Here is a 12,335-nt window from a genome sequence, read left to right as displayed (position 1 = left end):
TTATTTTTTAAATAAAAAGTTATATTGTTGAATAACTTTTGAAAATTATTGCAATAGTTTACATCTTTTAGGGGAGAGGAGAGAGATCATCAGGCTAAAGGAAGAAAATGGACACACCAAATTTGGAAAACTGTAGCACATTGTCTAAACTCTATAGGTCAAATCCTGCAGGCTGGACTCAGCCCTTAGGTTTCAATGAGGTCGCTCATGCTTACATACCTTGCTAAATAAAGGCTTGAGAATTCACAGAAATGTAGGACTAGAATGCACCTTGAGAGGTCATCTGGTATTCTAGTCCATCTCCCCTGCACTGAGGTAGGATTAAGTATACCTGGACCATTGTAAATACTTAATCATTTGCTCAGGATTTAAATTACTTTGATTAGCTAACTTCATTATTGTTTCACCTGTCTTAAAATAGGAAGTGCAAGCCTCTGATAACCTGCTCTAAATCTATCCAGTGTCACTTCTACACAACTGTAAATCTCCACCAGCCTAATTCCCCCTCCTCCACATAAGTCAGGGAAGGGCAGACAGGGAACAGCTCCTATCAAAGATACTGTGAGCACGTAAGAGAAAACCGGGAGTGAGGGAGCTGTCTGCAGGAGATTAGAAGCCGGGAGCACGCTTACTAAATGAGCCAACCGGAGATGCCTGGTGCAGGGAAGAAACCCTTAGGACTGTGGTCCCCAAACTGCGGGGTATGCCCCCCTACAGGGTGCTGAGAAACATCCCCAGCCCAAGCTTTGGGACCCTTACCCCTGTCCGCCCTGGCTCCAGAGTGGGGCACTGGATGGGGCAAGGGGGGCACAACCCTCAAAGTTTGGAGACCACTGCTCTAGGAGCTCATTCGTGACAAAAGAGTTGAAGGAATTCTGCAGGGAAAGGGACTGACTGGGAGAATGTCCAAGGGAGTCCACTTGAGCAGGGCAGTTAGTGCCGGATACAGATTAGGACAGATTTCTGGGGACTCTGTAAATTATTGGAGAATTTTTTTTTTGTTGGGTTGTTTTTTTGGAGCTTTGTGAATAAAGAAAACCAGACTCCCAAGAAGGCCTGTGATTGAAAGGAGAAAGACTGTGTGGGGTTTGTTTAAGGAGCCCTGAAGAAGAAGAAAACAGAGGTGGGGCACTGCAAAGGCTCCTCTGGCCATGAGGGGGCACTCAGGTGGTGGCCACCCCAATACACCTGGCACCTGAGCAGGGACTTTTAGCATCCCCTTCTCCAAGAGGGTCCATGGAGGAAGTCTTGTGATTAATGATACAGCAGCAACAGGCAGAGAAGGAGCAAAATCATCTGCTCCAGGTCTTACTAGCCACCCAGCAGCACACACAGGAGGCCTAACTAGCTGAACAGGAACAGAATTGGCAGTTCCAGGCCAAGATGGCTGGACTGCTTGTGCTAGGTTAGCTGGGTGCTCCTACAAGGGTGTTCCCTGCTGAGGCTCTCCCAGGACCCACCCTGACCAAGCTACCTCTACTGACCCAGGAGCCTTCCTGACATCTGAGTGGGTGGCAGCCACCAGGGCCTGGGAGAGAAGCCTCTCCACTCACCCTTTTAGCTACATGGGGAGGCTAGGGTTGCCAACTTTCTAATCGCACAAAACCAAAGACCCTAGCCCCTCCCATCCCCCCGTGGCCATGCCCCTGCCCCGCGGCCCTGCCCCCCGCTCACTACATTTCCCCCTCCCTCGGTGGCTTGCTCAATGCTCTCCCCCACCCTCACTCACTTTCACTGGGTTGGGGCAGGGGGTTGAGGTGCATGAGGGGGTGAGGGCTCTAACTGGGGTTGTGGGCTCTGGGGTGGGGCCAGAAATGAGGGGTTGAGGGTGTGGGAGGAAGCTGTGGCTCGAGGCAGGGGTTGGGGTGCAGGGAGATGAAGGCTCTGTCTGGGGGTGTGGGCTCTGGGGATGAGGGGCTTGGGGTGCAGGAGAGAACTCCAAGCTGGTGGGTGGGGCACAGGCTTATTTCTGGCCAGGACTGTCCCTACAGGGATGCGGGGCCCATGACATAGGGGCCGATTTCTAATCTGCCGGGGGCTGCTTCCCCCTCTGGCTCCGCCAAGACCCCAGCCCCACTCCACCCCTTTCCCACTCCCATGCCCAGTTCCACCCCCTCTCTCGAGCACCCTGCGCCCTCACTCCTCTGCCCTCTCCCCCAGCACCTCCTAACATCACAAAACATCTGATCTGCAGTTGGCGGCTGAGAGGGAGGGGGAGGTGCTGATCAGTGGGGCCTGCCGACAGGCGGGAGGTTCTGGTAGGGGGAGGGGGAGGTTCTGGTAGGGGGAGTTCCTCCTTGCCCCCGCCTGCCCACCAGCTGCTCACCTCCTCATTCACTCCTCACCCCACTCGCCTGCCCACCTCACCTCCCCATCATCTGATCACCCTGGGGAGGCCTAAGCTGCTTGCAGGGCCTTGCGTACAGATGAAGCCCAATCTTACTCTACCCTGAAGGTGGCCATATTGGATTAGCTTGGACTCATTCCAAAAATCTATGATAGGAAGTTTCATGAGGAACCATTTCTAAAAAGGGGCTGTCATCCAGCGGCTCCGCAACTTGGCCACTCACTGGCTGACCCCATGGGTGACCTGATGGATAGCATTGTTTTGGAATGGCATTTAAAAATTCTCCCCATAGCAGTACGAGCTTAGGGTTTGTCAGTTCTGCCCCATTAACCATCGCAGAGGCTGTAGAAACGACAGAGCGGTTTCTAGAGGCGGAAGCTTCAGGTGTTAGGATCATACCCCTTAACCCTCTCCCCACCCTGCAATAACGCAAGGGTTGTTTGCATTGCTCCAGGTTTCGGCACCCCAGGAATGAGGAGGTGCCCTTGGTATTGGGCCCCCCTCAAGGGACAGAGCCTCTACCTTCCTGGAGATCTCCAGTCAGAGGCGCTTTGAGACCCCAGGATCCAAGCAGGCCTTTGTTGACCATTCAAGAGGGGCCGATCATATGTCATTGCTGTAGGCAGCTGGAACATAGGCAGTGAGAGTGTCCTATGATGGAGTGTGACTATCTAGGGTGTCACTTTGGCAGGTAGGGTAAGACCTCAAGAAATGCCTTAAGACCCTTCCAGGTTCCCATCTAGATAGAACCACACTGGGTCCTGGGAGCAGTACTGTCCTAGAAGTTTCACGCTCAAGAACATCCTATCCTGTAGGAGTAGGAAACTCCTGAACTGTGAAACGTGGTATTGGTCCTCAAGAAGGAATGCTGGGCAGTGAAGCCCAGCACTGCTATCTGTGTTGGACTCCCTTTTTCCTTGTCACTGACTAGGCGGTGCTCTGATGGCTCCAGATGATGTGAGATTCAAATGCCTGGGTTACCCATTGGTACCCTGCCCTTTTATTTTCCTGGACAGCGTTGTCCCAGCAAGAGCCACCAGACTTCAGACCTTCTGTCCAGGACAGACAAAGATGGTGAGCCAGGTGGTGAGTACTCTGACAGGCCACTCAGAGTGGTGAGGGGTATGTGAGAGCAAAGGGAGTGAGGGAGCCTGCCTGACTTGAAGAACTAGAGCAGGCTTGCTAAATGAGCCAACTAGAGACACCTGGTGCAGGAAAGGAGCCTCTGGCAGCTGGTTCCTTACAAGACCTGAAGCAGTTGGGGAGGGAGACTGTGGATTCTTGGGGACTGTGTGAGTGATTAGGGAAATGCCTTTTTTGTTTGCATTTGCTTTTTTGAGCTTTGTAAATAAAGAAAACCAGACCCCCCCAACGGGCTGTGATTGAAGGAGAAAAACAAATCCCACATAGTCTTAGGAGCCCTGAAGAATCAGGTGCAAAGCACTGCAAAGGCACCCATGGGATGCTTTGGTGGTGGCCACCCTATTACACAGTGCTTAAAGTGGGGGAAGGGGAGGGCTTGCAATGGGCCAAAGACCTGCTGAGGGGTGGACTTTAAGCATTGTCTTACTAAAGCTTCTGCTCTGAGGTTCAGAGATTCCCTGTCTGTCACCCCCACATACCCACACACCTTTTTCAGACCACTTTAAGCACCAGTTACTGTAGTTTTGAGGCTTCTGTAGCCAGCATGGAGTGGCCTCTAGTGTCACTCTTTGGCCTGGGAGGTAGGGTTCCTTCCTTCCTCCTTTTCAAGCTTGGCACTGCAGCTGAGAGGATTTGGTCCTGAGAGGCTGAATTCTGTAACTGGATCCAAATAGGTGGGCAACTGAAGTCAGTCAGGTTCTTGCCGTACATTTCCTCCCAGTTCTAGAACTGGTGGGGACTTTTAATCACTAATGATGATCTTCGTGACTAAGATGCTGACTAGTATAGATTCTCCTTTTTACTCTGCACTGTTGCTTCTGATCTGACAAGCTAATGAATAATTTCTGGGATGCTATTAACTACTATTTTAGGAAACTCATATTTCAGCTAGCTAGCTTGATTCAAAGAGGTGAAGTTATAATTGTCCTTGCTAATAATAAAATCTTTGTCTTCATGCATTCCCTTCTGCCTATGCCAACAGATTTTCCACCTGGATTTCTAGATCTGTTATTACTCTTGTTTTCACCTAAAGAATGGGGATGTTCTTTATATATCTGACCTACTGTTTACAGAGTGCAGGTTTCAGAGTAGCAGCCATGTTAGTCTGTATTCACAAAAAGAAAAGGAGTACTTGTGGCACCTTAGAGACTAACTAAGTAGCTCACGAAAACTTATGCTCAAATAAATTGGTTAGTCTCTAAGGTGCCACAAGTCCTCCTTTTCTGTTTACAGAGTGGTATTCTGTGTACTGCTCTTGGTAGAAGCCTGTTTATTCATTACACAATACGGAATCTGTGCCAACAGCTTAGCCATGTGTTTCTCGTTCTAATGAACAGATACCTGGCTGATTTTCACTCACTGGCTCCAAGAGCATGTTGTTTTAAATCCAGTCACTCAGAAGCTAACAAATTCACAACAGTGCAGGGCTACATTATGGCTGCCCCGTGCACTGTACTAAAGGGAGAAGAGGGTGGAAGGCAAGGCCTTCTCCTTTGGCATCCTGCAACACAGCAATATGAAAGAACCACAGCTGGCACAGTGTTTACTGACTACATCACAGGCCTAACTCCATATCTACACTACTGCTACGGTTGCCACCTCTGAGGTACAAAAATCAGGACTTGCGGGATGATTCTGAGTCCATAAAACTGGACAGCTGGCAGTGCATATTGAACATCCTTGCAGATATTCCAGGACAGCTACCTCAAAAAAGGGACAGTCGTTGGAAAATCTGGACAGCTGACAACCCTATGCTCTGACACAGCTCTGGTGGCTTCTGCAACAGAAGACAGTGAGGGTCACTAGGGGGCTCAAACTACTTTAAAGAGCTATTATTCCATTCCTATAATTATATACCCTCAGCACTGTCCACAGCATGCCCCCTTTGCTGGGGCACGTGCAGGGTGGCAGGAAGCATAAGATCCCACATCAGCCCTAGGATGCTCCTGTACTGGGAGAATTCTCCCCTGTCTAGTTACAGCTCCAATACAGCCCCTTAACACCACCAGACTGGCATATGGAGGCTTTACTTTACTGCACTAAGATCCCTCAAACAAAATGACCAGTTCTAACTCAGATGTAACTTTTCTCCAGCGATGGGGCTCACAGGGATGCCTACGACACCAGTTCTTGCAGCTCAGGCTAGCAAAGTTGACTCAGTTGCAGGTAAATCCAGTCTCAGGCACTGCAGCTCTCTGCCATCCCCATCAGCAGCAATGGGTCCAAAAAGGTTGCAATGCCCTCGTAGCTCATTCCCCCCAGAGTCACCATCTTTCCTTCTTTGTCTGCCTTTGACTTCTCGCTGAACCTGCTTCCCCCTCCCTCTCTTCTGCAGGACTCATCTGCCACACCAGTCAGCTCCTGGTCAAACAAGTTATTCCCAACTACCACCTCCCCTCAGTTTTTAGTCTCTTTGACTGTTCCTCCTGCACTGGTAGATGTGGCTAGATCCTTGCCCTTCTGGTGCAAGACTCTCAGGCTTCACCCCCAGGCTTCTGCAAAGGTAGAAGAGAAGCACACAGAAAATGTTCCTCATCTCTTTTTCTACCTTGGATCCTACTCATCTGCTCGTGGTTCCTTGGCCAGAGGAGCATTTTGCCTTTCAATAGAACAGAGGGATAACATCATTCATTCTTATATTTTTGCCTGACTGAAGCCATTGAGTGCTGCTGTAGTAGCAGGCAGAATGTTCATGGATTCATTATTGCAGGCCCTTTAATGCTGAGGTCCTTGCTCAGGTTTTACGTATAAACGCCCCCTGACAGTAGTGAAGTTTTGCCTGCATAAGAATGGAGTCCAAATGTTGGAAGGAACTGGGACGGGGGGTGTACCAGAGACTATAGTAGTTGTTCCTCTTATTTATTTATTTTTTGCTTGGACTCTGACTCTGTTCCCTTGGGCAGGTTAACTCTGGCAAGTGAAGTTCAAGGCATCTGAAAAACATCTGGACAGCACACGCAGAGAGAGGGGGGAGTAGTGGTGTGTGAGTTGGAGCACTGGGTTATTGCCCACTTCTCAATTACTTCTCTGTTCCATGCGTATATACTTTCTGGTGAGAGGAAAAGAGCTTTCACTGTTTAATTTACAGGATCTGTGGCCTGCTACTAGGACCACAGGAAGATTAAGGGAGACAGAGAGGAAGTAGATATTTGGAGACTTCCGTTGACATTTTGTCCTGTCCCTCTTCACTATCTCCTCGCTTCTCTCATCTTTTCTTCCCCTTCCTTCAAAATGTTCTTTCCTCACTGTCCTCCCAAGCCCCACTCCTGTTCCTCTGCCCTGTACTTCCCAGTAAATAGACATTAAATAGTCACCAGTACGGAGGGCCACCAGCCTCCTTAACAGGGGTGTTATTTGCTATGGGAGAAGGGGGACAGTTGCCCCCCCCGACTTTTCATAGGTCTCTGTGCTCCACCTTCCTCTCCTAACTTTTGCAAGATACAATATAATATCGTAATATTTTATATGCTGACACAGCTTTGCCTCCCCCAGAATTTTTCAGAAATGTTGCCTCTGCTTCTTGAATATACTTAAAACATTTCACCCTGAGTTCAACCCGTGTGGTCTAGTAGGAGCTAGATTGACATTTAGGGGGCACAGATTCTATCTGCATCTCTGCCACTGACCTGCTGTATGACCTTGGGCATCACTTCTGTCTCCACTGCCATCCTTCATCAGTCTGGTCTGTTTAGACTATAAGCAGGGCAGGAACTGTTTCTCACTATGTGTATGTACAGAACCTAGCACAATGAAGCTCTGATCTCAGCTGGTACCTCTATGTATTCTTCTATAAACATTAATCTCCTCAAACAGTTGTGATCATGGCACTGCAAGCTCTGTACGCCATCTGAAGTCTACCAAATGAAAAAGCAGGGGGAGCAGTGGTGATTAGTGAACAGCAAGCAAATGCAGCTGTTTGCAATGAAATACTTTATCCACCTGTCTCTCCTTCCTTCAAAGGATCCCAGGTGAATGAACTCAGCCTCCTACAATCTCTTGGAGATGGTGAAGTATTATTAGCCTGCAGGATGCCCAGCTCCCTGAACTCCCATCTTTAGAATTGCTCAGTACCCTGCAGAGCTGAGCCCTAAGTGAGAAGGAAAGTGAAATACCCAAGGAAGTCTGTGGCAGAACCAGGAACAAATTTGGGGGTGCCAAAAAGCGGTGCCCCAACATTTTTTTTACACTATTGCTTAGGGGCAGATACCTGTCAGTCTCCAGTGCTTGGGCCGCGCCAGGGCCAGCAGCCTCTATACCTTGGAGTCTCCCCCGCTTGCCCGGGAGCCGCTCCTCCTTTAAGGCTCCCCGGCCGCTGCCACCGGGGGTGGTGGGCACTGCCACGGAGGAGACACAAGGGGCAGGCAGGGAGCGTAGTCTCCCTGGGCTCTGACCGCCCGGATCCCCCCCGCGAGCGGCGCCTGGTTCCTGCTGCTCTTGGCCAGCAGGTGCAGAGCCCCAGCCGAGCCCGGCCCTTTGCGTCTCCTCCGCAGCGGCACCCCTGGCCCGCCTCCTCCTGGGCGGCCACGGCGACAGCGGCCGGGAAGCCTGAGAGGAGGGGTGCTCCCCGGGCAAGCAGGGGAGACTCCGAGGTGAAGAGGCTGCTGGCCCTGAAGCTGCCCATGCACTGGAGACTGACAGGTACCTGTCCCGGCACTGCTTGCCCCCCCAGCCCAGTGAGTGTTACGTGCCCCACCAGCCTCAGTGCCCTGCCCCATATTGTCAGCCACCCCAAGCTCACTGTGACACCAGTACCCGTTGACAGAGGCCCCCCGATCTTCACAAACAGCTGTCACCGCAGGCCTGACAAACTCACTGCACCCTACACGTGTCTTACAGGGCACTTACCCACAAAGAGGAACGTGGAAGGGATCTACATAAGGCTGGTAACTTGTCAAGAGTGAGAATCTTTGTGAGGTGTGTGCATGGGTAATATTGAAGGAATAATGTATTTACCTTAAAAGTCTGCTTTACAGACTTGGAGTAGAAATTAGTCACCCGGGGATAATGGCCCTTTGGGGTAAGGGGGATTTGTCACCCTGCCTAACCTGGCTGGTGATAAATGCAAGGCTCAATTGTTTAGCTTTGCACGTTAGTAAGACTTTGAATGGGATACCATCAGAGGCAATGGCAAACAATTGAAACGCCTTAAAGGTAAAAAAGAAACATTACAACAGCCGGGGAGGCAGGTTTGTAGAAATTTTGGTGGTGCCCAGAACCTGCCCCCCCAAAACTCCGCCCCCCACCTGCCTACGGCTCTGGGAGGGAGTTTGGGTGGAGGGAGGAGGTCTGGGGTGCAGACCCAGTGCTGGGGATTAAGTTGCAGGAGGGGTGTAGGGTGCAGGCTCTGGGTTGGAGTTTGGGTGCTGGGTGTAGGCTCCAGGCTGGGGCAGGGGTGCAGGAGGGGGTGAGGGGTGCAGGCTCTGGGATAGAGTTTGGGTGTAGGCTCTGGGCTGGGGCAAGGGGTGGGGGTGCAGGAGGGGGTGAGGGGTGCAGGCTCTGGGATGGAGTTTGGGTGCTGGGTGTAGGCTCCAGGCTGGAGCAGGGGTGCAGGAGGGGGTGAGGGGTGCAGGCTCTGGGAGAGAGTTTGGGTGCAGGCTCTGGGCTGGGGCAAGGGGTGGGGGTGCAGGAGGGGATGAGGGGTGCAGGCTCTGGGAGGAAGTTTGGGGACAGGAGGGGGTGTGTGGGAAGGAGGAAGGGGTGCAGGCTCTGGGAGGGAGTTTGGGGACAGGAGGGGGTGTGTGGGAAGGAGGAAGGGGTGCAGGCTCTGGGAGGGAGTTTGGGGATAGGAGGGGGTGAGGGCTGAGGATGAGAGGTTTGTGGTGTGGGAGGGGGATCGGGGCTGGGGAAGAGGGTTAGGGTGTGGCGGGATAAGGGCTCTGGCTGGGGATGAGGGGTTTGGGGTGTGGGAGGGGCTCAGGGCTGGGACAGAGGGTTAGGGTGTGGGGGGATCAGGGCTCTGTCTGGGACTGGGGTTGAGGGGTTTGGGGCGTTGGAGAGGCTCAGGGCTAGGGCGGAAGGGCAGGGTAAGGGCGCCTGTCCTGCCATTAGGGAATGGGGGGCACTAGGACCCTGCGGTAGCAGTTGATGCGGGGAGCTGGCAGAGCAGAGTCAGCGTGAGCTGCTGGCTCTGGGGCCAGGGGAGGTGAGTGGGGGCAGCAAGTGGGGGCCGGGGGACGTTTGGGGGAGGTGCGGGGAGGTGGCAGACGGGGCCAGGGGAGAGACTCAGCCCCAAACATTGGTAGAGCCGGGTTCCCGGGCCCTGAATATTGCTGGAGCGCGGGCACCATGAGTGTATATAACTCGCAGCCCCTGACAACAGCTGTTACCTGTTCTGACAGGCTGTTTATAATGCTAAGTTTACTAGTTTTCGTAGGTTGTCGGGGGGGGGGGGAAGGAGGGGGCCCAAGGTGGAAGTTTTGCCTAGGGCGCAAAATATCCTTGCACTGGCCCTGCTCTTCAGTGGCCGGGAAAGCTCCCAATGCCATGCTAGGCTTGGGGGCTGAGTAAATGTCTAGCCCTCCTGGAAGATGATTATTGATAAAGAAAGTATGAAAGAAACCTCTGTTCTTGATGGATGTCCTGGGGCCTTGTACAATACATGGACCCTAGAAATAAGCCCCTTCTGCTCCCCACCATAGCAAGAGGATCTCTATAATGTGAAAGCACCTGTTCATTGAACAGGTGTAATCATGAGAAAAGAGACTGTGCTCAAAGCAATGTAATGCTTATATAAGTGATAAACAAAATCCTATTCCATTGCTGGACACCAACCAATTGTAAAGCAAGAGGACTATATGCCTCCCACCCATCACCTAGAGAGTCATGGGAAAACATTTCCTGCACTGTCTATCATGCTTGATCAGAATATTGACATCACAGCAGTTAGCTGATTTTGTACCTCAGGTGCTGAAAAATTAAACAGCGGGTAGCTCCATCAGGAGGGAGTGTAGGTAATGTGGCTGTGATCCAAAGAAGGAATTGCTGGGGCTCTAGGATGAATGGAAGGCACTCCCAACCTGTTTGAAATAATCATTCTTGTGCATGCCACTGTGCAGTAATCTAAGTAGGTTCATTTAGCACTCCACTGCTGGGCTTTGTCAGCTGGTGAGTGGATTAGTTGGATCTCTGGCACACCCTGCACCTGGAGTGTGGGATTTCCTGTTGAGATGGTATGGATGTGAATTCACATGCTGTGTGTCTTTCTAACGTATGCTTACTGGCTCTGATCTGGCAAACCATCTAGAAACTGCAGCTGCTTTCCAGGTGGGTCCAGTTTCCCCATAAAGGACAGTAAGAGTGGGGTGGGCAGGACTTGCTGTAACATAGCATAACCTCTTCTCAGGGTAGGGATATATTCTCAGAAGAGGGATGTTGTGGCTCCCTCCTTCCACTGCAAATGAGTGGTTAGTGGTTATGTTTAAAAAAGAGAGAAGGGTCTTGTAGTTTGGATACTGGACTGGCACTCTGGGTTTAATTCCTGGTTCTTATCATAGGGCTTCTTGTGTGACCTAGTCACTGAAATCTCTCTAAAAAAAGAAGGACTTGTGGCACCTTAGAGACTAACAAATTTATTTGAGCATAAGCTTTCGTGAGCTACAGCTCACTTCAAGTGAGCTGTAGCTCACGAAAGCTTATGCTCAAATAAATTTGTTAGTCTCTAAGGTGCCACAAGTCCTCCTTTTCTTTTTGCGGATACAGACTAACACGGTTGCTACTGTGAAACCTGAAATCTCCCTGTGCCTCAGTTCCTTTGGGGATAATGTTACTTCCCTTGTGAGGTCAAATTCACTAGTGCTTGTGAGGTGCTCAGCTCCTATAGATAGGGCATATAGGTACTTAGTTCTGGCACGTAGCATGTATTGTAGGCACAGTGCTATATTTCAAATTGCAATGGCCCTTTCCCCCTAAACTCTTATTTTTAGATACTGTTGTAAAGGTTCTCATGCTTTATTCACCACTAGGCCACACTTTAACAGAGATTGTCTCATGGCCATCTCCCTTCCTGTTCATAAGCATGCCGACCACTTCTATTATTCTTGATCCCGTAACATACCTGTAGCAACTACAGCAATTCCATACGTAGAAAAGTAATGTTAAGAAGGTGTTTGCATATTTTTTAACATGTGGAAGCAAGGAGGAGCCAACACCATAGACTCCACCAGCTTCCACAAACCGCCATCAATCATTCCATGGAGGTGGAGAATTCCTGCTTTATTATATTTTCTGGGAATCTCAGTGCTTGGGGCCTGTGTGAAGATAAATCACTTCTGGTAGTGTCAGAATTATGGCTGTGGTTATTTCTGAGTTCCCTGAGCATGGGAAAGATACATTGTTCCCTTGTGACAAGTTGTCTGATGACTTCTTTCAGTCAGGTTAGGTCTACACTAGAAGCTTTTGCTGGTATAGCAATGCCAATTTTTTTGGTGGGGAGAGGGGGAATATTTGTGGTATGTTTGTGACAGTGGTTCTCAACCTTTCCAGACTACTATACCCCTTTGAGGGTCTGATTTGTCTTGTGTACTCCAAGTTTCACCTCACTTAAAAACTACTTGCTTACAAAATCAGACATAAAAATAGAAAAGTGTCACAGCCCACTATGACTGAAAAATTGCTGACTTTCCTTTTTTACCATATAATTATCAAATAAATCTATTGGAATATAAATATTGTACAGTACTTACATTTCAGTGTGATACTTGAGCCTGTTTTTCACTGTGAGCCTTATCATTCTGGGAGGCAGTGAAACAACTGCAACAATTACGTTTTTCTCCCCATTGAGTGTATTCCTACTCTCGGGGCCGGCGTTAAGGACTGGCAAGCAGAGCAATTGCCCGGGGCCCCACAA

General features: G+C 50.3%; 1 protein-coding gene across 15 annotated transcripts in view; it reads left to right on the top strand.

Moving 5' to 3' along the window:
- CMKLR2 (chemerin chemokine-like receptor 2) overlaps nt 1-12,335 on the top strand; it is a 48,632-nt gene that overhangs the window by 17,738 nt on the left and 18,559 nt on the right. The window contains exons 1-2 of one of the 15 annotated variants that reach the window (XM_073306610.1): nt 7,988-8,128; nt 8,327-8,373. The exons of 11 other annotated variants lie outside the window; for them this stretch is intronic. The gene's annotated coding sequence lies outside the window, so the exon portion shown is untranslated. 3 more of the 15 variants (XM_073306609.1, XM_073306608.1, XM_073306612.1) reach the window with 3 other exon arrangements.

The sequence above is a fragment of the Lepidochelys kempii genome, chromosome 11 (assembly GCF_965140285.1).
Source record: "Lepidochelys kempii isolate rLepKem1 chromosome 11, rLepKem1.hap1, whole genome shotgun sequence".
Classification (NCBI taxonomy): Eukaryota; Metazoa; Chordata; order Testudines; family Cheloniidae; genus Lepidochelys; species Lepidochelys kempii.
Note: the sequence above shows the minus strand (reverse complement) of the source record. Positions and strands in the feature narration are given on the sequence as shown.